Source organism: Hippopotamus amphibius, chromosome 1 (assembly GCF_030028045.1).
Source record: "Hippopotamus amphibius kiboko isolate mHipAmp2 chromosome 1, mHipAmp2.hap2, whole genome shotgun sequence".
NCBI classification, from domain to species: domain Eukaryota; kingdom Metazoa; phylum Chordata; class Mammalia; order Artiodactyla; family Hippopotamidae; genus Hippopotamus; species Hippopotamus amphibius.
In genome coordinates this window covers 101918534-101930861 of record NC_080186.1, presented here as the reverse complement: position 1 = coordinate 101930861, position 12328 = coordinate 101918534, and positions in this window count along the sequence as shown.

The window sequence follows — 12328 nt, the reverse complement described above, 5'->3', positions numbered from 1 at the left end:
GTTCCCTTGTATTGAATGTATCCAAAATGTAACTCATTACCTTCTTCTCCCAGCCATCTTTTTCTTCTGTGGTACCTCACCTGGTGGGTTGCATCGCCATCACCTACTCAAATTCAAGACAGAAACTTAGTCACCAGCCTGGACCCATTCCTCCTCCCCTGTGCAATCCCTACTTCACACCACTGCCTGCTTTAAATGACCTCAATCATTTTCCATCTCCTTCAGAAGAGAGTTGAAACTCTTTAGAATAGCACAGAATGCCCTTGTTTCCTGTCTGTGTAGTCCTGATCCATGAACTTGCTTTAGCCAAAGTGTAACTTCTGGCAGCTTTCTGAGTTACCGATTTTGTTTTTCACGCTCCCCAGCCTCTGCACGCTGTTTTTCACGTGGGGAACTCCCCTCACTCTCTTCTTCCCCAGCAACTTCTGTTGCTTCTTCAAGGCTGCTCTCCAGAAATCTCCATCTCCAGAAATCTTTCTCTCCACAACAATGCCCCATCGTGGGAATTCATAGTTATTAAATTTCTGTTAGGGGCTTAGTATTTTTTAGTATATTTGCATATCTTTTTCTAATCTTTTCAACAGCCCTGTAATGAAGGTATGATTGCCCTTGCTTAATGATAAAGAAGCTGGACTCACAGAGGCAAAGAAACCTGGGAGCAAGTTAGAAATGCAAATTCTCAGGCTCCACCCTTGGCCTACTGATCAGAATCTCTAGGGGTGGGACCCAGCAGGCTGTGTTTTAATGGATTCTTCAGGTAATTATGCTGCACCCCGAAGTTTGAGAAGCACTCCAGAGCGTGAAGTAATCGCAGGGTCCATGAAGAGAGCAATTCCAGAGGGGCTGCCCAGAGGAAAGCATCTTTCTCTCAAGAGCTTGACAACCAATTTAATGTCATGCAAAGATAGTAAAGATACTAATTTAAGATGGAAATTAACTGGGAAATACACTAGAATACAGGGGTTATGTATGCACATGCAAGCTATAATTAAACCTACTGCTGAGTTTTAGGAAAATCCTCTTTGAGACCAGGACTGTAGACTAAATATGATCTTGTTTGGCCAAAATCTGGACTTTGTAAAGGATCCTCTGGAAATAAAATGAATTGAGAGAAGATTGTCCCAAGTATGAATCTCCTTTTTTTTTTTTTAACCACCCACATCTCCTGCTGGGCTAGACCACGTCCCACTCCCTGTCCCACTCCCTAACTTAGGACCAAAGGTGGGCATGGCTGAAGGTTAGGGACCGGCCAGCAGTACTTACCTTTTTTTTTTTTTAATATTTATTTATTTATTTATTTATTTATTTATTTATTTATTTATTTATTTATATTTATTGACTGCGTTGGGTCTTCGTTGCTGCCTGCAGGCTTTCTGTAGTTGCAGAGAGTGGGGGGCTACTTTTCATTGCAGTGCAAGGGCTTCTCATTGGGGTGGCTTCTCTTGTTGCAGAGTACGGGCTCGGCACTTGGGCTTCAGTAGTTGTGGCACATGGGCTCAGTAGTTGTGGCTCATGGGCTCTACAGCTCAGGCTCAGTAGTTGTGGTGCACGGCATTAGTTGCTCCAAGGCCTGTGGGATCTTCCCAGACCAGGGCTCAAACCCATGTCCCCTGCATTGGCAGGCAAATTCTTAACCACTGCCCCACCAGGGAAGCCCCAGTACTTACTTTTAAGAAGTCTCTTGAAAGTCTCAGTGCCATAAACATGCATGTTTCTCCAAAGGTGAAATTTCAGGCTGATAGCAATATTTTGGGAGTAGGAATCCTCAACTTAAAAAGATGACTGCCAGGACTTCCCTGGTGGTCCAGTGGTTAAGAGTTGCACTTCCACTGCAGGGGATATGGGTTCAATCCCTGGTCAGTGAACTAAGACCCACATACTATGCGGCACAGCCAAAAAAAAAAAAAAAAAAAGATGACTGCCAAATGGGTCCACTTACAGTCAACTTATAGGGAGATCTTTACTACCACTGCTGCTAATAAAGATAACTGTCATCTATTAAGTCTTACTTTATAGATAAGGATACTGAAATTTATTTTTATTTACATTTTTAATATTCATTCATTTATTTATTTGTTTTGGCTGCACTGGGTCTTCGTTGCGGCACATGGGATCTTCATTGCAGCCTGTGGGATTTTTAGTTGCGGCATGCAGACTTCTTAGTTGCAGCGTGCAGACTCTTAGTTGTGGCATGCGTGCAGGATCTAGTTCCCTGACCAGGGATTGAACCCAGGCCCCTTGCATCGGGAGCGTGGACTCTTACCCACTGAACCACCAGGGAAGTCCCAGGATGCTGAAATTCAGAGAGCTAAAGTAACTTACCCCAACTTATATTCTGGGGCAATGAAGGGGTCTTGCATACTATACAGAGTAAAACAGGATGGAGAAAAACTGCCCCCCGCCACTAACCTCTAACAGTTAGAATCAGAGTCAAATTAAAATCTGGCATCTCCTTCAATCATAAATGTAAGCCACACGCTATTGCAGTGATAGCAGTACCTATATTATGTCAGTAACAGGAATTGCAGGTAATTTCACATCACAGTACAGTTGTGAATGTCTCCAGTCTCTTCTATCCTCATCATTATGTCAAAATGTTGGCACTTACTGAAGTTGCCTCTGGATCTTGTTACTTAATGTACTAATAAAGAGGCAAAAATATTACTGTAACAAGTTAATTTTTAAATATTCTGATAACACAAGTTCAATTATATTTCAATAAAATTTGTTTTCTCTTTTTATTTTATGCATTAGAAAAGTTCTTACTTGGAAACGGCCCATAGGCTTCACTAGATGCTAGGGCATTCATGATAGAAAGAAAGAAAGAAAGAGAGAGAAGGGAAGGAGGGAGGGAGGAAGGAAGGAAGGAAAGAGCCCCCTGTGGGTGCTGAAGCTGGAATTCAAACCTAGCTCTGGCTGACTCCAATGCCCATCTTCTTTTCATGCTACCTCCTACTCTGGTCCATTTCTGTCCAAGGCCAGCAGTAAATTGATGTTACTCTCTGGCATTATTTAGAGCCAAAGTCAACACAGGCCCAGTTAGGCCATCAGGCACACATGGAAGCGGCTGGCAAGAAGGAGTGACTCTATTGGCTTTAGTCAAACTCTGGGTGAATCCTGCAACTGCATCCAAAAAAGCATTGGTGGTTTGAGAAGAAAGCTATGAGCTCCTTTTCTTATTATCCCCGACAGAAGAAATTGCAAAATCATGGGCAGCATTTGTAATATTTATCAAGTGCCAATATTATGTTGGTTTTTATCCTGATGCCTTCAGAGAAATTCAGTAAATATTTATGTAGCATTGCAATGCACAGACATTGTGATAGGTAGTGGGAATAAAGGGGGAAAATGACAAGGTCTCTGCTTCAGGTGGACACAATCCAAAAGGGCAAAATACAGGCAAACTCTATATTGTAGCTTGGGCTAAACCAACGTGCCTATGAAAGTTAGGGATGGGAGAGGCTCATCCTGACCGTGTGGGGTGGGAAAACCTAAGGAAGAGAAGGGATTGGCTAGGACCATGAAGGTTAGGCAAGGCAGGTGGATTTGGAGGGTGGTGGGGGCTCCAGACTACATAGAAAAAGATAGAGTGTCTTTGGTTCAGCGTATAAGTGTGCAACTTTTCGCAGTGGCTTACAAATCCCTATGCAGTCTGCAGCCCCATGACTCTCCCAGTTCTCCTGCTTTCTCCCCTTCGCTCACCTTAGTCCAGCTGTACTGGCCGCCTTGCTGTTCCTAGCACAGACCCCCAGGGGTGCTCCTGCCTCAGTGCCTTTGTAGTTGCCATGCCTTCTGCCTAAAACACTCTCCCCCTAAAATCAATCGATCAATCAATCAATCAATCACCCTCCCCCTGGATATCCTGGAGGCCCACTCCCTCACCTCCTTTATGTCTTTGAGCAGATGTCACCCCTTTGGAGTAAGGCTTTTTTGACCACCTTATTTAAAATTTTAAACCTCCTCCGCACCCTGGTGTACCACCCCATTTCTGCTTTAGTTTCCTCTAGAACACAGATTATCACGACCTACTATATCAGTGGTCCTTAACCTTGAGTGCTAACCAGAATCACCTGGAAGGCTTGTTAAAGCTGTTGCAGCCCGCCTCTGATTCAGTAGGTCTGGGGTGGGGCCAAAGAATGTGCATTTTAACAAGTTCCCAGGTGATGCTTATGCTGCTGGTCTGGGACTCACCTTGAGAACCAACACGCTATTAATTTTACTTACTTATTTATTGCCTCTCTCCACTGGAATGTAAGCTGTTTGTGGCAGGGATGTTTGTCTGCTTCATTTCTTGCTTTAAATCCAGTGCTGGAAGAGTGGCCGGAACACCCAGACAAATATGTTGAGTAGATGAGCGTTTGTGGCGTAAGTGTAGGGTATGTAGGGATGCTGGGAGGCATGCAGTAGGAGCATGTTTGAAAGAGAAAGTTCAGATCATATATTTGATAAATTGTTAGAGTAATAATATGTTATTGTGACTAGAATAGTGTAACAAAAACAACTACCATTTACGGTTTCCACAGCGCCAGGCCATTTAACAGTGGGGTTCAGAGGGGCTGTATGACTTTGATTTGCTTAAGATCACTTAGTACATGTAGTAAATGGTTTAGTTAGGATTTTAACTTGTCTGTCTGACTCCTAAAGGATGGTCTTGAACACTAGGCTAAAAGCCATCTAATGATTGATTTTTAAACTTTTAATTTTACGATAATTTTAGATTTACAGAAGAGTGGCAAGCGTGGCTTAGAGAGTCCTCCTATAACCTGCACCCAGCTTCCTCTAATGTTAACATCTGATACAACCATGCTTCATTTATTGAAACCAGGAAATTAAAGTTGGTACAATACTATTAACCTAACTACAGACTTTATTTGGATTTCACCTATTTTTCCAATCTAAAGTCCTTCATCTGTTCCAGGATCCAATCCAAGACACCACTGTCTAACAATTTTTAAAGACCCACCATGGACAAATTTGAATGTGTGCAGCATGAAGTGCCAAAGATTCAAAGAAGATACAAAGATGACTAAAATGCAGGGCAGCCCTTGAGGTGCCTATGACAGGGAAATAGACATGGAAGTAAGGAATTTCACTTGATGAGGTCAGGCTGGGACACAGGCTGGCTTAGGGAGCTTTAAGGGCTGATGGAAGGCAGACGGTTAGCCTAATCCTGGGGTTTGGGCAGGCTTCTTGGGAGAGTCCGGCAGGAGGAGCAGTGTGAGTAGGTATTGCAGGCCACTGAGAATCAGCAGAGGGAAAGGCCAGAGGGTCATGACGGTTGAAGGGAGGACACAAGGAAAGCTTGGTTGGGAACCACCAAGAACTGGGACACGACCCATTGGTGCCGAGGACTAACGAGGCTGTGTCCCAGGGTGCCAGTGTAGGGATATGTTTGAACTAGAATCTTCCAGCAAGAGACCGTAAGTCAAATGTTTATCCTTTGATAATTAACCTAATTGTTTACATGATGCCTTGAGTGTCATTTTATTATGCTTATAATTGGGAGGCAGTATAACACAGTGGCTAATAACACGGGCTCTGCAAGGAAACTCTCTGGGTTGGAATAACAGCTGATGCCACTTTCCATTGAACTTATATAACTTGGAAGGTTTCTTACTTTTCTGTACCTGTTTTTCCTATCTGTAAAATGGGGACAATACTAGTATTCATCTCACAGTGTTGGGATGACTGTAAGTCACTTAGCCAATGCCTGTGCAGAGTGAATAGCCGATGAACATCAGCTATTATTATACAAGTGTGCATCTATTTCACACTTTGCTTATACTTCTTAGACAGAAGCCAAGATACCTGAATAGATGTTTCAAAGAGCTTTCAGGTATATAGTCTCACTACACCTTCAGCATAATTGGTTGTGCCCATTCTACAGATAAGGAAAGTAGAGCACAGCAAAGTTAAGTGACAAAACTGAGATCATCTTACAATCAAGGAGAAAAGCAAGTTTTTGGTTTAAATTCTCAGATTCCTTATGCTGCTACTGAAACAGTGGCCAAGGTCCATTAATATTAAGAACAGTTAGAAAAACAACTGAATGTTCTTAGAGTCCTGTCTAGCCTTTATCAGCAGTTTTATCACATAAAATATTTGATGAGTCTGCCTTCCTGTGGTGAAATATCAGACTCGTGAACATTTAAGCACCTCACAAATACAGACGGATTTCATCTGCTCAGGGCCAAAGAGTCCCGAGAGCTGACAAATTAGCTGTCATAAACGTGGCTTGCAGATGTGGGCTGGGGAGACAGGTGGTTTTGGGGTTGAGCAGGCCAGACTCCACTTCCTATGCAAACTTAGGTGAATCGTAAAACATTTAAGAGACTCAGTTTATTCGTCTGTAAAATGGGGATTTTAATACAGACCTCTTAAGATTGTAGGGAGATATAAAACACATATACATTGTACAGACCCTGGCATTCAGACAGCGTTCATCGAGCATGAATTATCTTTTCCTACTCCATTTCTTTCTTTCTTTCTGGTAGCTCTAGATTACCATTAACAAAGTCCAGGAAATGGTATAGACGAACAGGGAACACACACAAAAATACAATTTTATCAGAGATATTAAATGTTATGTAGGAAGAGTCCTTACAAAGCATTGTTTGGGGAGATAATAAAACCAAGATGTGTTCTTCTCCATTAAAACTTGGAGAAGCCAGAATCACCAATTGGATGCCACGATTCTCACCTTACATTTGGATTTTTTTCTGTGAATGGGGGAGGAAATTTTGATTGCATTCGAGACTTCAAATGTCTCTGGTTGCCTAATGGAGTCATGGAGGACAGCAATTGGACAATTAGGTGGGACACACCCAAGATGGTCCTGACAGCAGCAGGCCTCGGCTTGTTGATAGGCTTAGGCCCAGAGCCAAGTCCCATATGACCTATGTGTCTAAAATGTGTTCAGAACGTTTGTCTCTGTGGTTTTACCTATAAATACATACATACATTCATATCAATACATACATATGTATATATACATATACACATATATGTATATATATACGTGTGTGTATATACGTGTATATATGTATATGTGTATATATACACACATATATATACATATATATGTATTGCTATGTATATATGTATATATTATATACATAAAAGGAAATAGTCAATAACTATTGCAAGACAAAAAATCACCAGACTCAACTCCAAGCATCCTGTTGTCACACCCAGGAGCTGTCCTACCTTCCAGGCTGGGCTCTGAGAGCGGCACTTCTCAGAAACATTGCTCTCGCCTGGGCAGGCTTCTTCAGAGCGAGCTCCCATTTCCCTGAGAGGGTGGCTATGTGGCCTTTGTGACAAAGCTTCTGGTCATCAGTATTTGAATAGAGGCCCCTGAACAGGTACATATGTGCTGAGTACACAGTTGCAGGAAGCACCTATGTCCTCATCGTGCGGCCTCTCTAACTCTGCCTGGAAAAAACTGCCTAATCTCGGGAACCCAGTGGAGGACAGGTCAGGGGGAAGGAGCCAGTGCCAGCTGGCCACCCCGCGCGCGCAGACATGCTATCTTGTTCTCCAGACTCTGAGCTATCTGATGGTTGCGGGTTGTTCAGCCAGCACGTTCTGGACCATGTTCCACTAAACCTTCAGGGACTGGTTCAGAGGACTCAATTGCCTTTCCTCTAATATTTAAAATGAATTCCAGGAACTATACTCAATATCTTCTAATAACCTCTAATGGAAAAGAATCTAAAAAACAATATCTATCTATATTATATATATATGTGTGTATATATATATATAACAAGACGCTTTGATATGAGTCTGGTGATTGATTGTCTTGCAATAGTTATATATATATATATATATCTCTGAATCACTTCGCTGAACACCTGTAACTCACACAGTAAATCAACCATATTTCAATAAAAATTTTAAAAATAAATAAAATAAAATACAATAAAAGGAATTCCAGATCTGTCCCCAACAGTGGATAAGTGGCCTCACATTGCCTGGGCATCGTGCTGCCACCCATGTTCTAACTGTCATGAAATCCTAGGACTCTGGGCCAATAAATGCCAGTAACCAGAGTGTCTGCCCCTCCACCTCCATCCCAGATGTTTATTTCTACATATTGACCTTCACAGGGGGAGTGGGCACCAGAGGAGCCGTACTCCAGCTGTTTCTGCCTCTAGTCAACTAAAACTAATAAAACGTGATTTAGCCTTTTTCCAATCTCAGTTTCCAAACCTGTTAAATGGAGATAATTATTCCTGCTTCATGTATCCTCTAAGAATTTGGTGGAGATAAAATAGGATCACATATATAAGGAAATATAGAAAGTATATAAAAATGAAGATGGCAGTACCATTTTAACAGCAAAACCTAATTGCTGTGGATTCCACTGATGCAGAATTTGTGGCTACACAGAAGGGGCAGTTCAAAACTTTACCTTTGCCCTGTTATGAAAAAAAAAGGTGTATTAAATAATTAAACAATGCAAATAATACATGAGGGATATGTAACCTACTTATGAGAATGATCAGGTTTCACAAACTTTGCAGCAGTCATTTGCAAATTAAAAATTAATGAGCCATTCCTCTCTGTTCTCCAAGGCAAGTCACGGAATACCTTGACTTAGCAACACTTAGCTGTTAAAATCAGAAACATAGCACTGGAAAGGAACTCTTAGCTCTTCTCAGCCAAATTTGTCATTTTACAGGTGATGACACTGACTTACAAGGATAAGCAACATGTCCGAGCTCTCTCAGTCCACCGGAAAGCCAAGAATTCAACCAGAATCTACTGTCTGTCGTCGTTCATTCCATGCTGCCTCCTTTGTTGGCCTGGCTGAAGCTAATTTTTCAGTTCCACTGGAACAAATCACATTTTCTTTGAGTGGAAACTTACACAGAAACAGAGACTCATCAGCTATGAGTAAAACAGAAATAAACTTTACTATTACCTCACAGTCTCCTTTGACCAACCACTGATCCAGGTTTTATGGGAGGCCTGAAGCTTTTTAGATATGGGGGATTCTCTGTCAGAAAAAGAATCAAAATTGTAATAAAAAAATATTACCAATATAAACATTTATTTAGAGAGAAGAATCACTGTAAGTTAAAATTTTTCAAGTTGACAGATACCAGAAATATCACAAATCCAGAGAAACAGCAATAATTTTATGAATGGCCTTATTATTTATCTCATTATTGCCTTTTATTAACTGTACCTTTTTAAAATCTTTTTCTTTTAAAAGCATCCCTTGTCTGAAAACTCTTTTATTACCTTTTCATCTGATAACAGTTTTGTGATATCACAACCAAAAAGGAGAAGAAAAAGGTTATTTAATATTTCCTTCTTCCCAGAAGACTTTAGGCTGGTTAATCAAAAATTTTCTTATTATTGATACTTAAAATTTTTTTCTTTTAGCTTCCCAACTTGTTATGGGTAATGCCATGTAAATTTGTATGCCTGCATTCAAATTTGAGAAAACTTCTCTTGTTTCTATCATATGTGAACCATTATAAACACACTTGGTTTTGTTGTTCTGCTTGGAGTATATACCCAACAAATATAGAACTCTTCATCAATCCTATTTCTCACAATTCCCATTAAAAATAACAACAGGGCTTCCCTGGTGGCACACTGGTTGAGAATCTGCCTGCCAATGCAGGGGACACGGGTTGGAGCCCTGGTCCAGGAAGATCCCACATGCCACTGAGCAACTAAGCCTGTGTGCCACAACTACTGAGCCTGTGCTCTAGAGCCCACAAGCCACAACTATTGAGCCCATGTGCCACAATTACTGAAGTCTGTGCACCTAGAGCCTGTGCTCCACAAGAGAAGCCACTGCAGTGAGAAGCCCGTGCACCGTACTGAAGAGTAGCCCCCATCACTACAACTAGCGAAAGCCTGCGCGCAGCAATGAAGACCCAACTCAGCCAATCAATCAATCAATCAATAAATTTATAAAAGACACAACAACAAAAGGGATTTGATTTTCTTTGTAATTGTATACAGTACAGTATCAGGCATTTTCCTGGTAAGAGAGGACTCCTAGTTTGATTAGCTGATGAAAGGACTCAGTCATCCTCTTAACAACTTTCCATATCTTATGTTTGGAAGAATTTCCATATATTATCTCTGGCTCAATGCATTTCAAACTTTATGCAGCGAAGTGACTCAGTTATACATATATACATTCTTTATCATATTCTTTTCCATTATGCTTTATCACAGGATGTTGAATATAGCTCCCTGTGCTCTACAGTAGGACCTTGTTGTTTACCCATTCTGTATGTATTAGTTTGCATCTGCTAATCCCAAACTCCTAATCCATCCCTCCCCCACCCCTCCTCCTCCTTGGAAACCACAAGTCTGTTCTCTACGCCTGTGAGTTCTTTTCTGTTTCGTACATAAGTTCATTTGTGTCATATTTTAGATTCCACATATAAGTGACCTCATATGATATTTGCCTTTCTCTGTCTGATGTACTTTACTTAGTATAAAAATCTCTAGGTCCATCCTAGAGATAATGCTGCAAATGGCATTATTTCATTCTTTTTTATGGCTGAGTAACATTCCATTGTATATATGTACAATGTGTCTTTTTATCCATTCCTCTGTTGATAGGTTAGGTTGCTTCCATGTCTTGGCTATTGTGAATAGTGCTGTAGTGAACATTGGGGTGCATATATCTTTTCAAATTAGAGTTTTCTCTGGATATATGACCAGGAGTGAGATTGCATATTTCTCTTCCACTCTTCATATATCTCGTGCTGAGGCTAAAGGACATGTTCATATTTCCATATGACCCAGGCCCTGTACCTGAGAACTAAGATGGTGAGGGTGTTGGCAGAGTAGATGATAGGAGTGTTTCAGAAAGTCATTCCCCTCTGGGACGGCTGGCGGTAATACCACTATAAATGGAAGTGACTGTGACCCACACAAATACAGCCTCATAAACCCAAACTAAAATTCTCTGTCACTCACCTTCCCCTTAACTGGATTCCAAATATACCTGGGGCCCCTCCAATGGTACCCCACCTACAGATGTGTGAGGGAGTGGGTGTCTGAGTGCAAGAAGAAGTATTCTTAACCAATTGCAAGGAAAATGTATTACCTGGGTAAATTTTACAAAATCATCAGACCATGTGAACACATTGGCGAGACTCCTGCCAGGGCTGTGGAAGGAGCCGATGCAAATGAGAGGTCCTAAAGGTTAAGCTTGATGGACTTCATGGAGAAGGACAGTCTCTAGTTCATGGAAAAGAAAGATCTGCAGCTCTCAGCACCGTGGGCAGGGTGTGGAACATGCTTACAAGGTTGGCAGTGGGGGTGTCGTCTGGGCAAACTGAGAAGCGAGGAGTCCTCCAGGCCTGGTCAGAGGGCTGACCGTTTCATCCAGTTTCCAGCAGAAGTATCTGCAGTGGCACATGCTGGAGTAGGTCTCGTGCTACACTGGGCTGCTCAGGGAAGAGATTGGTTGATGCTAACTCAGTGTAATCAGTGTTCTGTCCACGGCAGCCCATCATCCCTGGGCCAAGCCATCCCTGACAGAGCAACCCAATAATCTCTTGAAATGGTATCACCAGAAGCCCATCACTCTTGTTCCAATTTAAACATAACATTCGAATCTACATTTGGACTACTGGATCATAACGATTATGTATTTCCATGGACATCAACTAAAATAGGGGACGGTCAGGTGACCAAAGGGAGAACATCTCATTAAAGGTAAACACCTCGAACTTCCCTGGTGGTCCAGTGGTTAAGAATCCACCTTCCAGTGCAGGGGACGTGTGTTTGATCCCTAGCCAGGGGACTAAGACCCCACATGCTGTGAGGCAACTAAGCCTGCACACTGCAAGTACCGAGCTTGCATGCTCTAGAGCCTGCATGTCACAACTAAAGAGCCCGCGTGCCACAATGAAGAGTCCTTGCGCTGCAGTGAAAGATCCTGCATGCCACAACTAAGCTCCTGTGTGCCACAACTAAGACCTGACGCAGCCAAATAAACAAATAAAGGTGAACTTCTCATGAAGGGCTCAGATCCCACACAAAGGGCTGTTGTCCTGGGGTCCCTTTCCAATTTATACTCATGGTTTGTTTTACAATATGAACTTGAAGAAAACACATTCTTTAAAATATTCTGAAATTCTGATTTTTTAAAGTCAGTCTGGTTTTTAACTTTCAGTGGAACTCAGACTCTTAAAAATGCACTCTGCCTTTGTGTCCTGTTTTCCATTCTTTCTTAATCTTCATTTTTTACTTGTCTGGACTATGGCGACAGCCTCTTATCTAAGCTCTCAAATCCACCCTCCACACTGCTGCCCCATCAATGCTCTCAAGCTGGCCTTCC